A 12,199-nucleotide genomic window follows, 5' to 3' on the forward strand; every position below is an offset into this window, starting at 1 on the left:
TGGATCGGGAGCTATAATTAGTTGAGCATATGTAACGCCCCGTTTTTATCTTAATTGAGTTTATTTGAGTTAATCGGAGATCGCAGAGTTCACGAGCCGATTTGATTTTGATCAGGGTCCTTTTTGCAAATTTTAGAAATTTCAGGGACTAAAACGCAAATTTGGAGTTTAATATATTATCTACACTTAGAATTCATTTGAATTAGTCTCTTATCCTTCCTCTCCTTCCCTTCCATCGGCTAGACTCCATTGAAGACGCCTCTTGGAGCTTTTGAGCTTTCTAATTTCAGTCCGAGCTCGATCCGGCCGTTGGAAATTAATTCTGAAGGCAGTTTAGCGATCACGGCTACGAGAGCTTCGTTCTATCGTAAGTTTTCCTACGATCAGATACATTTTAGTTTTTGGATGTTGTTAGAATCATTCTAGATTCGAGTATGTTGTTCTTGGCAAAGTTCTGATCGTTTATTATCTGTCGGTTTTGAAATAGAGCGACGTTTGGATTTGTTATGATTTTTGGAAGCCTTTTTCGAAAATTATGGTTTTGAGATTTGTTGGGTTTGCCTTGTTTTGGTTGTATTGGCTTTGATATGAGTTGATATCAGTATTGAACTGCTGTCTGCATTTTCGGTTTGTTCAGTTTATAGCCGTTATGCCGTCGGTTTGAGTTTTGGGGATTTCGAACCGTTTTTGAGTTGTGATCTTGGCTTGTAAGTTGATCGTGGTTATTGATCATTAAATTGTATCTGAACAGATTCGTTTGGAGTTGTCAAGCCCTGTGTTAGCAGCATTTGGTCGTCGAGAATTGGACGAAGAACGGTAAAGAGATTACCTTGAACCGTTGCCTTTGTTGTTGGATTGTTTAGTTGTTGATTAAACCTTTTGTTGTAGCTTATCCAGAGTTGGAACTACTGCATTGAAAGGTAAAGGCAGACATCGATAGCGGGATAGCATACTCGGGATAGTTGGTTCTCGAGTTTCCCTTAAAATCACATACTTGCATCTACACTCGTTCTAGCATGAGGAACTTGTGTTTTGTTGTTTTGATTGAGCTTTTGTTATATGGCTATGTTTTATGTTTCTGTTATGCATTCATCTTGAGTCAATATTGTTTTCAGCGGGCAGAACCGCCCTTTTTGTTTAGACGTTTGGGAACTATGATTGAGTGGCCTAGGTCGTAGTTGTTTCACCTAGTGCTAGCATACTCATTATAGTTGCTCAAAGTATAGAGGAGTGGGATACGTGGCACCACCTCGATTGGGTGAGTCGGTGAGTCATTACGTAATCTCACCCTCGGGATCCCAAAAGCACAGCAGTAATCCCTCGTTATCAGATTTGATATCCCGATTTAAAGACATGCATTTCATTACATCGTTATTGATTTCGTTGTTGTCTTGAAAGCATGTTTATTGTTGTATTACTTGATATGTTGTTTATACTAGGATTATCATTCTCACTGGTTATCCGGCTGTTGCTTTGTTTTGTATGTGTACTTGGCAACAGGTGGGGCAGGAACAAGTCAGAAGAGGCATGGTTAGCTCCGAGGGAAAGTTGTAGAAGTGACACTCGGTTTAGAAGTCATGTCAATATGTTTATCTAGTTATATTAGAACATGTTTAGATCTCGAACTTCGTTGTTTATGTTGTATCGATTATGCGAGTCTTATGTTGCATGTTATAGACTGGTTCGTAGTTGATCAACGTTAGCATTTCATGTAATAACTGGAGAAGTTATGTTTTTAATGCATGAATTTGAGTTTGATGTATGGAATAACTTTTAGTTTGAGCTGCCAAGCTTTTTCTGCTCTGTTCTGTTTCTGTTGCAGGGGGGGCGCCCGAGCTGCAGTTTTTAGCAGCCTGAGCGCACCCCAGTTCGAGTAATCCAGCAGCGCTGGAGTTTAGGGCGCGCTCGAGCGGCAGTTTTTGCCCGCCCGAGCGCACCCCCCTTTTAAAAAAAATTTTCTTTCTTACTTTGGTCTTGGATCTTGTATGCTTAATTGTTGTTTAAGCCGAGATTAGTTGTTTAGAACCGAGGTCTCATATTAAGTGGTATCAGAGAGTTAAGATTCTTGGTCGAACTAGAGTGAGCGGATAGATCGAGTCTGCGTGTATTGGCTCCTCGCATGTGTTTGAATTATTTTAACTGTGTACTTAATTCCATGCGAGCATGCTTTATTATTGAGAATTATTGAATTACATGGTTATGTGATTTAATTTATAAAGCATGATCTACTTGAGATATATCTGTTTCTGTTATCGACTGGTATCCGGTATTCCAAGCGGTTGTAAGGGCACTGATTGTAGCGATTGAGATATCTCGTGTCCTAACCTTTGATTATCAGATGGGTCCTCATCGAGTGATAAACAGAAACACACCTCCAATTATTCCTACGACTGAGCAAGCTAGCACTGAAGTTGATCAGTTGGATGCTTCAGCAACGCCTATGGAAACCTTGCTGAAGAGGTTTCAGTCGTTCAATCCGCCGTTATTGATGGGTTCAGAAAATCCAGTTGACTGCGAGAGTTGGTTGGATGATATTGATCAGCTGTTCGATTCCATTGATTACACAGATGACCGCAGAATCAGGTTAGTCATTATCAGCTACGTGGGGTTGCTAAGAGCTGGTGGATCATGACAAAGAAAGCAATGGAGAGTAGAGGTACGGAAGTTACTTGGACTCTTTTTAAATCTGAATTTTATAAGCGGTTTTTCCCTATCTCGTATCGCAAAGATAAGGGAGCAGAGTTTGCCAATCTGAGGCAAGGGAATCTGAACATTGAAGAGTACGTGGCTAAGTTTGATAGTCTGTTGCGTTTTGCACCGTTAATTGCCGGAGATGAAGAAGCTAAGGCAGATCAGTTCATCAATGGTTTGAACTCCGACATCTTCACGTTGGTAAATACCAACAGGCTTAACAACTTTGCGGATGCCATGAATCACGCAAAGAGAGCAGAAGCAGGCTTGTGGAGGCAAAGAGGTAACCAGGTAGCACCTCAGCAACAGAGGCAGTATCAGAACCCACCATCTCAGTATCAGAATCAGCCACCGCAGCATCAGAACCAGCAGCAAAGGTACGAAGGTGGAAACAGTGGGGGAAACAGAAAAGATCAGTACAAAGCAAGAGGTAAGCAGTTTAAGAGGCAAGGAAACAGTTTTTCCAGTTCCAGTGGTTCGAAGCAATTCGGTTCAGGACCGAGTTCTGGGTCATCATCCTTGTACTGCAGCAAGTGTGGAGGAAGACACTCACCGGATCAGTGTGTGGGAGTCTTTGGTAATTGTAACACCTGTCAGCAACCGGGACACTTCTCTAAGGTGTGCCCTCAGCGTAACAGAGATAGAGCTCAGAGTGGGAGTTCGTCTAGACCTACAGTTCAGCCAGAGAGGCAGTCGTCTGCAGTGCACTCTTTCCAGCCTCAGCAGCAGAACAGACAGGGAGGTAATTCTAGTGCGAACCAGCCTCTGAGACAGCAAGCACGTATCTTTGCTTTGACGGAGGATCTGGCTCAGGCGGCACCTGATGATGTTATAGCAGGTAACTGTTCAATTTTTGGTCATTCTGCTCATGTTTTGATAGATACAGGTGCTTCCCATTCCTTTATCTCTGAGAAATTTTTGTTATTGCATGCTTTGCCAACTGAATTGTTGCCTACAATAGTAGCTGTTACTTCACCTTTGGGTGGAGGAATTGTTTCTGTCAGACTAGTCAGGAACTGTGAACTTTGTTTTGAAGGGAATTTGTTAAAATTTGACTATATTGTGCTTGGGTTGTCAGATTTTGATTGTATTGTTGGTATAGATGCTTTGACCAGGTACAGGGCAACAGTTGATTGTTTTCTGAAGGTTGTCAGGTTCAAACCTGAAATGGCAGACAAGTGGAAATTCTTTGGTAAGGGTTCTCGATCTAGAATCCCTTTGATTTCAGTGTTATCTATGACTCGTTTGTTACAGAGAGGTGCAGAAGGATTTTTGGTTTATGCGGTTGATGTACTGAAATCTAGCCCAGCTTTGGTTGACTTACCAGTGGTTAGAGATTTTGCTGATGTGTTTCCGGAAGATGTTCCTGGATTGCCACCTATTCGAGAAATCGAATTCAATATTGACTTAGTGTCAGGTACTCAACCTATTTCAAAAGCTCCTTATCGTATGGCACTTATTGAATTGAGAGAGTTGAAGGAGCAGCTTGAGGATTTGATTGCCAAGGGATACATCAGACCTAGTGTATCGCCTTGGGGTGCTCCTGTGCTTTTTGTTCGGAAGAAGGATGGTTCTATGCGGCTTTGTATCGAGTACCGCCAATTGAATCAGGCTACAGTTAAGAACATGTATCCTTTACCCCGAATAGATGACCTTTTTGATCAACTGCAGGGTTCTTCTGTCTACTCTAAGATTGATCTGAGGTCAGGTTATCACCAGTTGAGAGTGCGAGAGGAAGACGTTCCTAAGACCGCTTTCAGAACGAGGTATGGTCATTTTGAGTTTATAGTCATGTCGTTCGGTTTGACTAACGCTCCAGTGGTTTTTATGGGTTTGATGAACCGTATCTTTCAGCGTTATTTAGATGAGTTCGTCATTATCTTTATCGATGATATTCTTATCTACTCGAAGAACCGTACTGACCATGCAGAGCACTTGAGGACCGTACTGCAGATTTTACGAGTTGAGCAGTTGTTTTCCAAGCTGTCTAAGTGTGAATTTTGGTTAGATCGAGTTGTCTTTTTCGGTCATATTATTTCTGAAGATGGGATTTCTGTCGATCCCAACAAGATTGAAGCGGTTATGAATTGGCCTAGACCTACTTCAGTACCGGAGATCCGAAGCTTCATGGGTTTAGCTGGATATTACCATCGTTTCATCGAGGGTTTCTCGTCTATTGCCAAGCCTATTACCCAGCTGACTCAGAAGAATGCGTCTTTTGTCTGGACTACAGATTGTGAGGCTAGCTTTGTTGATCTGAAGAGGAGACTGACTAGTGCTTCGATTCTTTCTATTCCGAAGGGTACTGGAGGTTTCACAGTCTATTGTGATGCTTCTAAACGAGGCTTGAGTTGTGTTCTTATGCAACATAAGCATGTGGTGGCGTATGCATCGAGGCAGCTGAAACCGCACGAGACTCGTTATCCGGTTCATGATCTAGAACTAGCTGCGATTGTATTTGCTCTGAAGATCTGGCGTCACTATCTTTATTGTGAGTCTTTCGAGATCTTTTCTGACCATAAGAGCCTTAAGTACTTGTTTTCGTAGGCAGAGCTGAATATGAGACAGAGAAGATGGTTAGATCTGTTGAATATTTCGACTGTGAAATCAAGTATTATCCGGGAAAGTCGAATGCAGTTGTAGATGCCTTGAGCCGAAAGCTATGTTCTTTATCTCTTTCTACTATTGGTGTTTCTCAGTTGATCGATGATTGTTGCACTTTTGGTTTAGAGTTTGAAACAGATAGGGAGACTATCAGAGTGTTTGCTATTCAAGCCGAGCTGGAGTTGTTTGTTGCGATCAGAGAAGCACAGAAGTCTGAGCCGAGCATTCAGGTTTCAGTAGAGAAAGTCAAATCTGGGCATCAGTCTGAATTCCAGGTTAGAGATGATGTTTTATTTGTGAATAACCGTATTGTTGTGCCTGATGTTTCGGAGTTGAGACAGCGTATTCTCCGAGAGGCTCATTGCAGTCGATTTAGTATTCATCCTAGAGGTCGTAAGATGTACAACGACCTGAAGAACCAGTTCTGGTGGAAGAGAATGAAGAGCGATGTTGCGAGGTTTGTATCTCGGTGTTTGAACTGTCAGCAAGTAAAATCAGAACGGAAGCGACCAGGAGGTCTGTTGCACAGTCTATCTGTTTCTGAATGGAAGTGGGATCACATTTCCATGGATTTCGTCACGAAGCTACCACGATCCGTTCGAGGATGCGATGCCATTTGGGTAGTGATCGACCAATTGACGAAGTCTGCGTGTTTTATTCCGTACAGGATGACGTATCGTCATGATCAGATGGCTGAGTTGTATGTTAGCAATGTTGTGAGATTGCATGGGGTGCCGAAGTCGATCGTTTCAGACCGAGACCCTAGATTCACTTCGCACTTCTGGCACAGTCTTCAGGAGGCACTTGGTACTCGATTGCATCTGAGTACAGCTTATCATCCTCAGACTGATGGACAGTCAGAGCGGACTATCCAGACGTTAGAGGATATGCTGCGAGCGGTAGTGCTAGACTTTGGCACTAGTTGGCAGGATTCTTTGCCTCTTGTCGAGTTTTCTTACAACAACTGCTTCCAAGCGAGTATCGGTATGGCGCCTTTTGACGCTTTGTACGGCAAGAAGTGCCGATCTCCGCTGTTTTGGGATGACTTGTCCGAGTCACCAGATTTGGGACCGGAGATGCTTAGAGATATGGCAGAGCAGGTTAAGATCATTCAGACCAGAATGAAGTCAGCTCAAGATAGGCAGGCGAAGTATGCGAACGTCAGACGTAGACCTCTGAGTTTCGAGCAGGGAGACCGTGTTTTCCTTAAGATTTCTCCTTTCAGAGGCACTGTCAGATTCGGTAAGAGAGGGAAGTTGTCTCCGAGATTCATCGGACCGTATGAGATTCTCGAGAAGATAGGTGATCTTGCCTATAGGCTTGCACTTCCTCCGTCATTATCTGGTATTCACGACGTTTTTCATGTCTCTATGCTGCGAAATTATCAACCAGATATTTCTCATATCCTTCAGCCTGACGAAGCCGAGTTAGACGAGACTTTGAGCTATTTTGAACGACCGATTCAGATCCTTGATCGGAAAGAAAAGCAGCTCAGAACCAAGTTGATTCCGTTAGTGAAAGTGCATTGGAGCCGTCACGGGGTCGAGAAAGCGACTTGGGAGACAGAATCTGACATGAGACAGCGTTTTCCAGAGTTATTCGGATGACGTGAATTCTTCTTACTGTCTTTAGTTCTTTATTTTATCTTATGAGTTGTGGTTCTCGTTGATTTCGAGGACGAAATCTCTTCTTAGTGGGGGAGAATTGTAACGCCCCGTTTTTATCTTAATTGAGTTTATTTGAGTTAATCGGAGATCGCAGAATTCACGAGCCGATTTGATTTTGATCACGGTCCTTTTTGCAAATTTTGGAAATTTCAGGGACTAAAACGCAAATTTGGAGTTTAATATATTATCTACACTTAGAATTCATTTGACTTAGTCTCTTATCCTTCCTCTCCTTCCCTTCCATCGGCTAGACTCCATTGAAGACGCCTCTTGGAGCTTTTGAGCTTTCTAATTTCAGTCCGAGCTCGATCCGGCCGTTGGAAATTAATTCTGAAGGCAGTTTAGCAATCACGGCTACGAGAGCTTCGTTCTATCGTAAGTTTTTCTACGATCAGATACATTCTAGTTTTTGGATGTTGTTAGAATCGTTCTAGATTCGAGTATGTTGTTCTTGGCGAAGTTCTGATCGTTAATTATCTGTCGGTTTTGAAATAGAGCGACGTTTGGATTTGTTATGATTTTTGGAAGCCTTTTTCGAAAATTATGGTTTTGAGATTTGTTGGGTTTGCCTTGTTTTGGTTGTATTGGCTTTGATATGAGTTGATATCAGTTTTGAACTGCTGTCTGCGTTTCCGATTTGTTTAGTTTGTAGCCGTTATGCCGTCGGTTTGAGTTTTGGAGATTTCGAACCGTTTTTGAGTTGTGATCTTGGCTTGTAAGTTGATCGTGGTTATTGATCATTAAATTGTATCTGAACAGATTCGTTTGGAGTTTTCAAGCCTTGTGTTAGCAGCATTTGGTCGTCGAGAATTGGACGAAGAACGGTAAAGAGATTACCTTGAACTGTTGCCTTTGTTGTTGGATTGTTTAGTTGCTGATTAAACCTTTTGTTGTAGCTTATCCAGAGTTGGAACTACTGCATTGAAAGGTAAAGGCAGACATCGATAGCGGGATAGCATACTCGGGACAGTTGGTTCTCGAGTTTCCCTTAAAATCACGTACTTGCATCTACACTCGTTCTAGCATGAGGAACTTGTGTTTTGTTGTTTTGATTGAGCTTTTGTTATATGGCTATGTTTTATGTTTTTGTTATGCATTCATCTTGAGCCAATCTTGTTTTCAGCGGGCAGAACCGCACTTTTGTTTAGACGTTTGGGAACTATGATTGAGTGGCCTAGGTCGTAGTCGTTTTACCTAGTGCTAGCATACTCATTATTGTTGCTCAAAGTCTAGAGAAGTGGGATATGTGGCACCACCTCGATTGGGTGAGTCGGTGAGTCGTTACGTAATCTCACCCTCGGGATCCCAAAAGCACAGCAGTAATCCCTTGTTATCAGATTTGATATCCCGATTTAAAGACATGCATTTCATTACATCGTTATTGATTTCGTTGTTGTCTTGAAAGCATGTTTATTGTTGTATTACTTGATATGTTGTTTTTACTGGGATTATCATTCTCACCGGTTATCCGGTTGTTGCTTTGTTTTGTATGTGTACTTGGCAACAGGTGGGGCAAGAACAAGTCAGAAGAGGCATGGTTAGCTCCGAGGGAAAGTTGTAGAAGTGAGACTCGATTTAGAAGTCGTGTTAATACGTTTATCTAGTTATATTAGAACATGTTTAGATCTCGAACTTCTTTGTTTATGTTGTATCAATTATGCGAGTCTTATGTTGCATGTTATAGACTGGTTCGTAGTTGATCAACGTTAGCATTTCATGTAATAACTGGAGAAGTTATGTTTTTAATGCATGAATTTGAGTTTGATGTATGGAATAACTTTTAGTTTGAGCTGCCAAGCTTTTTCTGCTCTGTTCTGTTTCTGCTGCAGGGGGGGCGCCCGAGCTACAGTTTTTAGCAGCCCGAGCACACCCCAGTTCGAGTAATCCAGCAGCGCTGGAGTTTAGGGCGCGCTCGAGCGGCAGTTTTTGCCCGCTCGAGCGCACCCCCCTTTTAAAAAAAAAATTTCTTTCTTACTTTGGTCTTGGATCTTGTATGCTTAATTGTTGTTTAAGCCTAGATTACTTGTTTAGAACCGAGGTCTCACAGCATAGGAGCTCAAATAAAAATGATTTCACCCCGAATGAAGTCAAATAATCAACTGGTGAGGAGAAAAATGTAACTAAGGATGAACTTCTGAGCTGGACAAGACAATGGATGAGGTTCACCATGAGATTAGTCGACCTGAACTTGTGTTAACTCAACTCTTGAAGCACAATTGACAAAAAAAATCAGTTGAGGATATTTCCATGGTAAATGTGGATGAAATTATCCACAAAGTGACCTCAAAAATCAACATTGAGGATGTAGCAACTGAAAATACTATTAATATTGAAGAAATGATGAATGAAGAAATTCTGGCTTCTGTAATGAAGGATTCAACTAAGGTATCAAAAGATTCAGCTAAGGAGGTAGAATTTCTGAGTGAGAGTGTTATTATCACCGAACCAGTTGTGGTTTCAGCCCAAGTAACTGAAGACAAACTTTCGGAGATAGTGGCACTATCTCCGTAATTGAAGAAGCCCAAGAAACATTATTCAGGCAATCAGTGACTGAGAAAGCTGTTGAGATACAAGTAGAGAAAGAGGTTATTGAGAGTCAAAAATTCAATACATAGGTTGTTGAGAGTCAACAAGTCGAGATAGAGGCTATTGGAAGTCAAAAAGTTGAGACTAAGAAGGTAGTAGAGAGGAAGTCAGTTGAGCGACAAGCAGTTGAAGGAACATCAACTGGCCAGATGATAAGTGCAATTTATGCACTTAATTATTAAATGATTTGGATTGGATTTTGTTATAAATTGAGTGGTATTATGTGTATTTTGGTGTTGTTTCTGTGGTATGCAGGAGGCAGACAAAATATATGAATTTCATTAAAAGAGAAGTGTTGATGATGCAAGGCGGTCGAGGAGAAACAAAATAATGATCTTTTTTAATACAAATGAAGAGCCTAAGCACCAATAAGAGGCGCCTGAGCGCCTAAATGGAAAGAAAAATCAAATTAGTAGTGCTTAGGCGCTAAGATGTCACGCATAGGATCCAATACCTGGACAAGAGAAGCACCTAGGCACCAGTCTCAAGTACCTAGGCGCTTAACCTATGCATCTTGAAGAAAAATTCAGCGTTGCAGCGCCGTTATTAGAGCCTAGGCGTTATCCCTGCGAAAAATATGGAAAAAAAGAGTTCTTGTTAAGCAATCAATGTAATTCACTAATCTCAATTCAATCAATACCAAGAACAACGCAAAGAATTTCCCAGATCAATTAACAGAGATTACTTAAGCAAGACGATCAACAATCGAATCTAAAAATTTAAATTAATATAAATCAGAACACCAATTTACGTGGTTAGGCTATAATGAGCCTACATCCACGAGAGATCGCCACTTCTTATTAGAACAATCCAATATCCAATACACTTCTTCAATCGAACAATAAATAATTAAGAACAATACAAATTTATAGATTGAGCTTCTAAATCCTCAATCACAGCTGTTATCTTGCTTCTATGTTTCCTTGATTTCTAGTGTGTGTAATCCCTCGTGATCTTCAAGTTTCTGGAGAATTTCCTCTCGTGTGTCTCGATCGCCTTATCTGATCTCTTTCTTGTTCTGTTATCTCTCGAAGAAGAAGAACTAAATCTGTTATAAGATAACGCCCAATTCCCCAATGGCTAGCACATTGATGGGCTTCTTTATAAGAGACCATGCTTTGGGCCCAAAGAATTAAGTCATGGCCAGTGACTTAATGCTTACATTTGGCCCAACAATAATATTTACTCTCGAGTCCCATTGTAAATCAGCTGGTTTGAAAGGCACACCTCAACAAATCTCCACCCTGACTGGTAACCATGGATGATCTCCTTTCCTCCTCCTTATTGTTTACTTCAATTCCACTGCTCCAATCAAGTCTGTTTCTCATTTACTCTCTTCTTCCTTTCTGGAAAATCCCTTTTGAAATGACCTTCCTTGTGACAAGTAAAGCATTCGTATCTAGTTTTACTCTTAGATCTAGATCTGTACTTAACTGATTTTTGTACTCTTCTTTCTGTTCTACCTCTTACATTCAGTCATTCTCCCAGAGACACCCCAGTGAGCTGGATTTTCCTCTGTAACTCTTTTGATTGAATAGCTGACTGTACTTCTTCCAGAGAGATATATTGATCTCTTCAGTACAACATAGCATCCTTAAAGTTTTCATAGGACTTTGGTAGAGCATTCTGAAAGAGTGGGTGCCCAGTGAGCCAACTTGTGGCTATGGGCTTTGATGACTCTTTGTACAAACGATCTTTTGTTTAATACAATTTACACTTTTATTAATGGCAATGACTTTATCTTTCTTCATATTATTATATTGTGATATACTATTGTTGTTTTGATAAAGACCTTGAATATACTATAGTGTATGTAAGATGTGGTAGAACATGGGGATGTCTATCATGAAATACATCTTATAGTCACTGTATATTCTAAACTGTTCCTAGTCGATTGAACCGTCCGAGAATAAGGATAAGGATCGCTCGAGTTTGAGACTAGCATTTGCGATGCGGAGTACCACGTTTCATTGGTAGGGAACATGGAGATGTTCGAAGCATGCAAATGGATATTCATAGGATGAATAATCGAACTACCCTATCCGGACTTTCCAAGTGGTTATCACTTATCGAGTGGATAAAGTCCGCGGTTTTGGTTGTACACCATTAGTCCTTACTACTTGAAACATCATGGAGACTCTATATGCTAGTACTGTACTTTGACTCGTTTACCGACTCTATGGGGGTCATCAGGTGTCGGGATTGGGTACAGTTACAACACATATAGGAGTCGATGCATTGTTGTCAAGGATTCACCACATACTTGCGAGTGTGGATATCCTATGCGATCTGAGGAGATATTAGTGTGACAAATCTCTGGCCAGAGTACTTGATGTGATTTAAGAAATGGTTTCTTAGTAGCACATGCGATGTCACTAATTGGATCTTCAAGATGTATTGTATAGTTATCGAATCTTGAGCGACTCTCGATATACCAATGGTTGTTGATTCGATCGGGATATATGGATGAAGGGACCGTACTGTACGCTAACCAAAATCTACTGGTTCTTGTAGGCACTATCAGTGATACCTAGGGAATCATGGGGCGATGTTGCTAGGCGCTTTACCATGATTCGTTGGGCAAGTCGGAAATCGTTGTTCCGAGTCACAAGGAGTTGTGAGCCCACGGCTAGCTGTATCCCTGAACCATT

This window comes from Henckelia pumila, chromosome 2, assembly GCF_033568475.1.
Source record: "Henckelia pumila isolate YLH828 chromosome 2, ASM3356847v2, whole genome shotgun sequence".
NCBI lineage: Eukaryota > Viridiplantae > Streptophyta > Magnoliopsida > Lamiales > Gesneriaceae > Henckelia > Henckelia pumila.